This window comes from Delphinapterus leucas, chromosome 5, assembly GCF_059928025.1.
Source record: "Delphinapterus leucas isolate spDelLeu-1000000601 "Yukka" chromosome 5, BTC_Dleu_Yukka2, whole genome shotgun sequence".
NCBI classification, from domain to species: domain Eukaryota; kingdom Metazoa; phylum Chordata; class Mammalia; order Artiodactyla; family Monodontidae; genus Delphinapterus; species Delphinapterus leucas.
In genome coordinates this window covers 104615177-104625537 of record NC_143133.1, presented here as the reverse complement: position 1 = coordinate 104625537, position 10361 = coordinate 104615177, and the positions used below count along the sequence as shown (strand labels likewise).

Sequence of the window (10361 nt, the reverse complement as noted above, 5' to 3'; positions counted from 1 at the left end):
CCTTCTGAGCCTCTTTAAATTTAAAATGCAGATAATGGCTGCCTCATAGACTTGTTCAGGCATTAAACAAACATACATTAAACTTCAAGTGGAGACATTAACACAAGATCAGCCTTAGTATAGCATCTGCTCCCGCCCTTCCATCCCGCTTCGGAGCCTCCCTGCCAACGTTGACAGTGTCCCTGACTTCTCCATTCTTCAAGCTCTATTCTGTGCCCCATTTTATGGTTCTTTATTTCCTCATTATCTTGATTTATTCATTTATTTATTCAAACGTTTTTATTGAACACATACTATATACAAGTCACTGGGTAAGCACTGAGAATACAATAGTGAGCTAAACAATTCTTCTTATGGCCTCATGAGAGAGACAGGCACTAATCACACATGTGGGAGGATATAGTTACAAACTAAGCTAAATGCTATGAAGGAAAGGAACACATATCTAGGCTGAAGAGTAAGGGAAGTGAAAGTGAGTGGAGACCTGAAGGAGAAGTGAGAGTCTCTATGGCAGGTGGTGATGGTGCAGGTGGAGGTGGTGGTGATGGTGCAGGTGGAGGTGTTGGTGATACTGTAATGATGGAGGTGATGGTGCAGGTGGAGGTGGTGGTGATGGTGCAGTGGGGATGCTGGTGCTAGTGGTGGAGGTGCTGGTGATGGTGGTGGGGATGGTAGTAGAGGATGGTATCCACAGCACAGGGAACAGCATATGCAAAGGGTCTGTGGTGGGTGGAAACTCCGTGGATCTGGAAACCTGGAAGTCTGATGTAGTTGATGTGGCAGCACACAGACGGTGAGGGTGAGAAGAGGCAGAGACCAGAACTTGAAGCACAAGCCACACCACAGACCCTGCAGGAACTTGTAGCCTATGTTAAATACTTGGATCCTAATCCAAAGAACAATTTGGAAGCCACAGAAGCATTTTAAACTTGAGGTGGGGTGAGATGATCAGATTTGCATTGTTAAAAGATCATTCTAGATCTCTACTGTCCAGTAATGGTAGCTACTAGCTACACATGGGTATGGAACACTTGAAATGTTGCTGGTCTTTGTTGGAATGTGCTGTGAATGTAAAATACAAACTGGATTTCAAAGACAGTGTAAAAAAGGAATGTAAAATATCTTGTTACTTTTTTCATAATCTTTGCATATTGGAATGGTAATATTTGGGGTTAAATATAGTGTAATTAAAATCAGTTTTACCTGTTTCTTGCTTACCTTTTAAAATGTAACTACTAGGACATTTAAAATTACATAAGCAGCTCCCATGATATTTTCATTAGAGGGGGCTTCTCCAGAGGCAGCGTGAAGAAGGAGCTACGGAGAAGGCGAAGCAGGTGAGACCAGCAGGAGGTTGTTTTCATAGTCCAGGCAAGAGGTGAAGGTAGCTCTAACTAGGTTGATGGAAGTGGGAGTAAAAGGAGTTGGATGGATTCGAGGTAAAATCAGCAGAACTAAATCTTGTAGCAGATGCTTCTGGATAGACGGTGGTGCCACATATTGAAATAAAAAACACTAAGAGAGGACCAGACTTGGCAAGAAGTATCATGACCTCAGATTTGGACATGCTGAGTGGACATGCTCTGAGACATCCACGTGGACGCATGTCTCCAGAAGGCAGTTGCCCATCTAGGTCTGCAGCTCGGATGAGATGTCTGCATGGGAGACTTAAATTTGAGAGGTATTGGCATAGAGATGAGAATAAATGAGACTCCTTAGGAAGAAAGCAGCCAGTGAGGAGTGGCCTAGGACCTAGACTTGGGAAACAGGGTAAGGGAGGATAAGTCTGTAAAGGAGCATTGAAAAGGAAGCCTAAGTATGTGGGGTCATGGAAGCCAAGGGAGAAGCAAAGAAGGAAGGAGTGTCAGCAAGGAGATTTGTTCTGACAGGTTAGGCAACAGGAAGAATACAATGTATCTGGGAGTTAGCAGTACGGCGGTCATTGATGACCGTTGCAAGTGCTGGTTGGGGTGATAGGGGTGGAAGCCAGCTTGGAGTAGACTAAAGACTGGGCAAGAGGTGAGGAAACAGACAGGAAGTATAAAGAGCTCTTTCCAGAAGTTACTCTATGAAGGAGGAGAGAGAGAGAAGCTTGAGGGAGATGAGAATTTGTTTTTGTTTGTTTATTTGAAATAAATATGGAAAAGACTTGAGGATGTGTAAACACTGGTAGGAATGATCTGGTTGAGATGGAGCGGTGGAAAATACAGGAGAGAGAAAGGATACTAAGCAGCACGTGGTTCCTGAGATGGCAGGGAGGGAGCGTCTCGACTGAACCAGGTGGGGCTGGCGGCCATTCTAGGAGGGAGCCCTCTCCTACTGCAGCAGGAGGGGAGGGTGGGTGTGGGTAGGAGCTCAGCAGTGAGAGGTTGAGGGGATCTCTGTGGATGGCTTTAATTTCCTCTGCGAAATAAGAGGCAAAGTCATCCCCGAGAGCATGTGGGGAGGCAGAGAATGCCAGTGGCTGGAGGAGGGTGGAGGGTGAGGTGGGTTGGCTAGAAAAGCGTAATAAGAGTGCCTGGTCTCCTCTAAGTCCATAGGGACCTTTCAGGTTTAGGACTTTGTCACACAGGAGGAATAGGAACATAAGGAAAAGAGAGTGATGGCTCTAGAATTTCTGTTTAGAAGTGGTGATCTGACTCAGGGGTGAGAGGGCTTGAAGCTTTTTGTACACTATTTGCCATTACATGATAGTGAGAATACACCAGCTGTTCATACGGAAGGGCAGGGAAGGTTCCTGGAGATTGGGGGGAGGGAAAAGCCCTCTCCTTCCACTCCGTGTTTGGTGACGCTACTGGCAAGAGGGTTTGCGGGGGTGGTAAGGGTGTCTTGGAGATTCTGAGGTAAGAAAGACTGCATCATCCCAATTCCCCAAGACCTCCTTCTGGCACCCCCAGTGCCCCTGTGCAACAGGCATGCATATTCAGACCATCCGGTGGCCTCACCCAAGCTGGTATTTTCCCTGTAAAAAAGGGGGAAGAACCCAGCGAACCAGAAATTTGGGGCCAAGTATGACTCTCCACAGAATGCTTAGAGGATGGGAACCCTGGGTTCTGCTGACCCTTCCACCTGTGAGCTCCAGCTTGCACCAGGCATTGGCCTGAATCTACACTAAATAAGGAAGAAAGACAAGGCAGGAGATGACCAATGGGTTGGGGGAAGGGGAGGGACCAGTGGACTCTGAGCAAGATGCAGGAGGCTGAGTTAGTCATTTTGAACTTGGACAACTGTTTGTAATCCCCGGGTCCAGGGAGAGACCAAGGTAGTGCAGGGGAGGAGCTTGGGGGACGAGGGGGTATAGGAACCGAGAGGTGATGGGTGGGTCATCTTTGTGAACAATGAAGCAGCTGGGCTCCTGGAAGATCTTAAGAAGAAGTCTGTGAGCAGATGCCAAAGTCTTCGACAAGTGAGAGGAAGGGAGTAGGAGGTCAGCAGATGGTGAGAGACAGAGGAGGGCATGAGGGCAAATGGCGTATGTGAGCTGGGAGCCTCAGAGGGACTGGTTTTCTTACAAAAGGTTGGGGAGATAAGTCAGTGACTCACACATTTGATCAGGGAGTGGAGTTCCTGGATCTGATGATGCCTTACCCTAACCTACCCTAACCCTAACCCTAACCCTAACCATGGATTTAATCCCATAGATTTAATCCCATCATATAAACCAACATTTAGTACAAATCATCTCTTAGCAATCTAAAAGGGCTAGAGCTGGCACATGGTAAATAATGTATACACAGTCAAATCTGTTCCAGTGATTGACAGCTCAAGGAAGCCATAGCTGAGGGAGGAGCAGAAGGACACTGGCAGGACACACAGGATCAGACCAGAAGATGAGGCCGTAACTGACTCAGGCCGGAGGAAGCCGTGGCCATAGGCAGTAGAAGAGGAAGGAAACACATGGCAAATTTTTTCTTTGGTGACAAATTTAATTTTGTCAATGTTGGCTTTTTTTTTAAGAAGTCCTCATAATTTTTTGTCTGCAGAAGAGATAATTCAGGAGTTTGCTTTGGCTTTATGATTTAATATCTAAATAACTAAATTTGCTAAGTTAAAAATCTTGTCCTTCCTTAAGCTTTTAGGTTTGACTAACTATTCGTAAATCTACTAAATTTAAACATCAATTTAAAAGGGACTTTGGCTTTTGTTTGGTCCCATTTACAAACATAGCTAATTAAACTTTTAATTAATTTTAGCAGCATTTATAAATGTAATATATTTGATGTTCTCTTTAAGTGTCAATCGTTTGACTTAGTAAAACTTTCCTGAGTTCTTAAACAATTCTAATATAACTAATACACTTATAAATATGGTAAAATTTAAGTTCTCTTAAATGTTTCAATGTATGATGAATGTTTCAATCCGTGTTTCTACAAACAATGAAAAATTTCAACTTAAAATCACAAGTATAAATAAAATATACATTTTAAGTTGGAATTACAAGCTTGACCTTGACTCTAACACACCAAATTTTTAAAATGTGACAAGTCTTTAAAACCCAAATATTCATAGATTCCTTAACACAAAATATTAATATAAATACTAATTATAAGTCTTCCAGAGATTGCATCCAGAAACTTTTTGGGTCAAGTATGACTGTCCATACAATGGCCAAGAAGACAGCAACCTCCAGGCTTTGAAAGATACTTACACACATGTAGGAAACCATTACATCATCATACATAATTTGGGAATTCATTCATAGAGAGGTGGCCAATGATATGGCCTAAGAAGCTGGCAATATTCTTGTCTGTGACCGTGACTGGTACACACTGAGCCCTAGTTATGCTTTGTAACAGGACTGAACCTAGAGAAGGCAGTGGTCACACAGCTCATGTCCCTGGCTCTGAGTTATTATCATGAGCTCATTTTTTCCATGCACATGGAAGGCAGCAACTTCTACCCAGACTGCCACATCACATGGTTGGATTTAGCAGTTATTTGATTCTTAAGATATTTCAATATATTTCCCAAGGCACTCCAAAGAACTTAGAAATTGATAAAATTCTGCCTTCTTTTCATATTCTGCCTGACTGATGAGGCCATACAGATATTAAAATGATACCAGCTGCTCGCTCATGGTTTTGTCTGACTCTGTGCTTGGAAACAACACACTATATTTCTTCATTCTCGTCTTTAAACAAGGTCAGCTATTGTGCGGCAAGGGTAGGAAGTTGGGGCGAGAAGCCACTGGTCAGACTTCTCTCCTTTGCAGGCCCACCTGTGTCTGCAATGTCCATACTCCATTCCTCCAGATGCAACTGATGCTCTGAAAAGGCATGTCAATCCACCACTCAACAAGTAATAGTTGGGACTTCCCTGGTGGTCCAGTGGTTAAGAGTCTGCCTTCCAATGCAGGAGACGCGGGTTTGATCCCTGGTTGGAGAGCAAAGATCCCACATGCCACAGGGCAACTAAGCCTGTGCACCACAACTAGAGCCCACACGCTCTGGAGCTCCCGTGCCGCAACTAGAGAGCCCTCGTGCCACAACAAAAGATCCCGCGTGCTGCAACTAAGACCCGAATCGGCCAAATAAATAAATATTTTTTTAAAAAAGCAAGTAATAGTTGATTAGTGCCTACTGTGTTCTCAGGGCTGGGAATACTTCCCTGCACAAAGGAGAACAAAGTCCATGACCTCATGAAATTTACATCTAGCCACATTCAGCAGCTGTGTGTGAATTTGAAATCTCCTTTTCTATCATCTACTACCAGTCTTGCAACAGATGAAAGTTATTTGCATTGGCCTTGAGAGTTTTGTATATTTGGACCTAACTTATGCAAACTTACCTCATATATCATCTTCATGGTTTGGCCCTTTGCATCTGGGATAGTGCATCAGAGAACTTGAAGTAAAGTCTCTTTCCCTCTCTTTTTTCATTTTCCCAAGTTTTAGATTCCTGAAATAGTCACAGATTCTCTAAATTAAAAAAAAATACCAAGACTTTTATGGACTTTCTGTTCTGAATTAACTTAAGTTTGATGCTTCCAATCCTTGGAGTTAGGTACCAAGAAGTCTGAAATCAATGTAGAAGACCAGTCACTTGGGCTGACAGATGAAGCAGTCAATTTTACTCTAAGAGATTTTATTGGTCTTTGTTTCTTCTTTCTTCCTTTCTTTTTTAAAAAAATGAACATTTAGACCATTCTTACTAGGAACATCTTAATTTCTGGAATCATTATAGTCTGATGAGTTTAGTCCTGGAATGGACTTTGTAAAATTTGGGTGATGAATTGCTCTGATTACACGTGGAGTGGTATTCCAAGGCAGAAAGCTGAAAATGAGCATTCCAGAAGGGAAAAAACCATCTGAATATGATATTAGAAGATTTTATATTTCTAGGTAGTTTGGACTTCCTGAGTTACTTAAGAAACAATTTTCTTTCCATCAGGAAATATCTTAGTCAGGTCTCTTTTTGTTGCAAGTGAGAGAAATTAATGTAAACTTATTAAAGTAAAAGGAGACATTTTATAAGCAAGGCAGGATGACCTGCTAGAGAAATTAGGTGTTTTCTCCTTCCTTCTCTAAAAGGCAAGCAAAAGGTTAGCTCCTCTATTTTGCAGGCCTGATATATCCATCCTTTGCTCTTGGAGAGAAGAGGATGTTTTAAAGTCGGTTTTATTGATATAATTTATATATAATAAAATTTATCAATATAAAAAGTACAGTTTGATGAACTTGACAAAGAGATACAGTCATGTAACCACCATCGCAATCATGATACAGAACATTTCTATCACCCCCAAAAGTCCCCATATGCCTCTATGCAGTCAATCCCCTCCCCAACCCGGCTCCCTGATACCCCTGCTTTCTGTCATAGTTTTGCTTTGTGTAGAATTTAAATCTAAATGAATTGTGTAGAATTCATTTAAATGAACTCTATAGTGTGTATTTGTTTGTGTCTGACTTCTTTCACTTAGTATAATTCTTTTCAGATCATCCATATTCTTGCATATTTCAGCAGCTCTGCCTTTTTATTGTTGAGTGGTATTCTATCGTATACACATACAACGATTTCTTTATCTGTTCATGAGATGATAGATATTTGGGTCATTTCTAGCTCTGAATAAAGTACATGCTTTTGTGGGGGCTTATTTTTTCATTTCTCGTGGGTAATTACCTAGGATTGAGATTGTTGCATCATTAAGTGCATATTTAATTTGATAAGAAACTGTCAAACTTTCCCAAAGTGGGTGTATCGTTTTGCATTGCCAGCAGCAATGCGTGAGAGTTTCAGTTGTTCTACATCCTCGGTATTGTCGGTATTGTCCGTCTTTCATTTTAGCCTTTCTAGTGGGCATGTAGTGGTATCTCAATGTGTACCCCCTGCCCGAGTTTTACTGAGATATGATTGACATGTAGTATTGTATTAGTTTAAGATGTATAACATAATGATTTGATATACGTATATATAATGTGAAATAATCATCACAATAAGTTGAATTAAAATCCATCATTTCACATAGTTACTATTTTTTTCTGGTGATGAGAAGTTTTAAGATCTACTCTTAGCAACTTTTGAAGGTATAATAACAGTATTACTGAAACAGTATTACTAACTATAGTCACCATGCTGTACATTACATTCCCAGAAGTATATATCTTATAACTGGAAATTTGTACCTTTTGACCACATATAAAGAGGTCAATTTCACTCTGAAAGGTTTTGTCAATCTTTCAAGTTTCCAAAATATTTAGAACTCAGAAATACTGCTCTTCATATGAGATCACAAGTAACAGAAGACACTCTTACACTCAGGCCCACAGTGAAAAAACTAATAGTAAAACAAGTCGAAGTAATTAAACAATAAGATTTGAAAATCAGTTATTGAATATAGAACTGGAAGACTGTACTTCAGGAAAATGGAAAATGGGATGGCTGCGATTCCATGATCAGACCAGGCCCAACAGAAACTGTAATAACAACAGAGCTTAGCTATGAGAATTTTCCACAATGACAGAACTTTAAAAACATGCTTTTATATTAACTAAAGATATTCACAGTTGAAACTGCCAAAACTTGCTTAATACCATATCTCCCTTCTCAATATTTAAAATCCACAGGATACTCGGACCTCAGTGAACATTTGATGGTTGGAGAATAACTGAAACCATCAGTTCAAAGGTTCTCCCTACATACTTTAATTTTAAGACAAAATAATCTATAAACTCGGGACAATGTTGCTTTCTTTAGAAAAACCTGACTAACATTGATCTTTGTCAGTGTACACTTGGTTCTTTACTGAACTCTTACCAGTGGCCAGAAAAGGTAACATACTTGAATTTATCCAGTGTCAAACTATACAATCTAACACTCAATGTTTCCCAGACACTAGGCATATTAGATGTTAGCAATATAGTCTTTTATTTTGTCACATCTTAAAGAACTTTACATTTTCAGGTACATGTCGAAGATGCTCCCAGGTACTTCCTTCTTCTTGGAACGTAAGCAAGAAAATAAAACTTTCTCTAAGGAGCAACTTGATTCTTTTCAAAAACTGAAGACTTTGGAAGCTGGTGGCAACAGTTTCGTTTGCTCCTGTGACTCCCTGTCTTTCACAAAGGGGCAGCAGGCCCTGGCCCAGGTCCTGATCGACTGGCCAGAAGAATACCTGTGTGACTCTCCATCCCCCGTGCGGGGCCAGCGGGTTCGGGACACCCGGCTCTCGCCTTCTGAATGCCACAGGGCAGCCGTGGTGTCTGCCGTGTGCTGTGCCCTTTTCCTGTCGCTCCTGCTCGTGGGAGTTCTGTGCCACCGTTTCCACGGACTGTGGTACATGAAGATGATGTGGGCCTGGCTCCAGGCCAAGAGGAAGCCCAGGAAGGCCCCCCGCAGGGACATCTGCTATGACGCCTTTGTGTCCTACAGTGAACGGGATTCCTACTGGGTGGAGAACCTCATGGTCCAGGAGCTGGAGCACTTCAGACCTCCCTTTAAGTTGTGTCTTCACAAGCGGGACTTCATTCCTGGCAAGTGGATTATCGACAATATCATTGACTCCATTGAAAAGAGCCACAAAACCATCTTTGTGCTTTCTGAGAACTTTGTGAAGAGTGAGTGGTGCAAGTACGAGCTGGACTTCTCCCATTTTCGTCTCTTTGATGAGAACGACGATGCTGCCATTCTCATTCTGCTGGAGCCCATTGAGAAAAAGGCCATCCCCAGCAGGAAGGGTTTCAGTTGAAGGACAATTCTCGTTTTTAAAAGAAAAATATCTATTAAATGAAATATTCTCAGGTTTCAAAACTCAGCTCTATGTTGATTCAGAGTTTTACTATTATCATTTCACATAGGCACTAATAAATAGTATTCTTCAAAAGTTACAGATGTTATTGAAATCTCTTCAAAGTAGAAAAATTTTGAAGAATGAGCATTTGCGTACAACAATCTGTGTATTAGTGCAAGGATTACAGCAGATTTTCATTAAGTGATTTTTGACGGATATATTTATTATTTTCTCTATTACAAAATATTTTATGTGAACAAGACAGTGTTTTTTGATAACTTCACTTTAGAATTTCAGTCAGATTCTCAAAAAATAGATACCATGAGAATTACTTTTTACCGAATTATCTTTTCATATTGTGTTCATTTTCTAACTTTTTTTTTAAAAAAATAAGTTGTGTAGGCAGTTAGAGGAGGTCTTATACTGAAAAGAAGCTAAGGCGTTTTGGAGTCTAACCTGGGATTTGCCACTTGGCTCTGAGCCATATGACTTGAGGCAATTTCTTTAATCACTTGAACTGAAGGCGTAATAATATCAGAACTATTTATTTCACGTGTTATTATAAGACTCAGGTGAAAAGATTTATGTGAAAGTGCTTCGAAAACGTGAAGAACTGAACACGTATAAGGATGTGCCTTAGTAGAAGGTGCTAATAGCTTTGCTGAGAGTGTAGAGAAAAATACACTGCATGTAGATGACACTGGTAGTAAGTTGTGGGTAAATACATAATTTCTACTTAACTTTGTCAGAATATTCTAATCAACTTTGGGATTACAAAGCAATAACATCAGTCAATCTAGGCAGCTCAACTAGAAAAGATATATAGAGAAAGAACAGAGGTTTTCAGTTTCAGGGCAAAAAATTGGAAAGAAGTTTTCTGAAGGACACACTTGAGAAATCATGAGGAAGGGAGGGGGAGATTTTGAAGTAATAAGAAGAAAGTGTTTCAGACAGCTGGAGAGCCTGGATGGTCAGGGCTGCAGAGAAATGTCCCCACGGTAATCAGTAAACTGTATGGAAAAACAGACTCCATCCCCTCAAGTTCATATTCATGCCTATAGATTAAGTTTGCCTAAGGCTGGAGCCTTTGATGAAGACTAGGCATGTGGAATAGGGTAACACAAAGAACCCTGGGT

At 41.0% G+C, this 10361-nt stretch overlaps 1 pseudogene; it reads left to right on the top strand.

Moving 5' to 3' along the window:
- The first annotated feature begins 507 nt into the window (after positions 1-507).
- Positions 508-9318, top strand: LOC149749209 (toll-like receptor 2; annotated as a pseudogene).
- The last annotated feature ends 1043 nt before the right edge of the window (positions 9319-10361 follow it).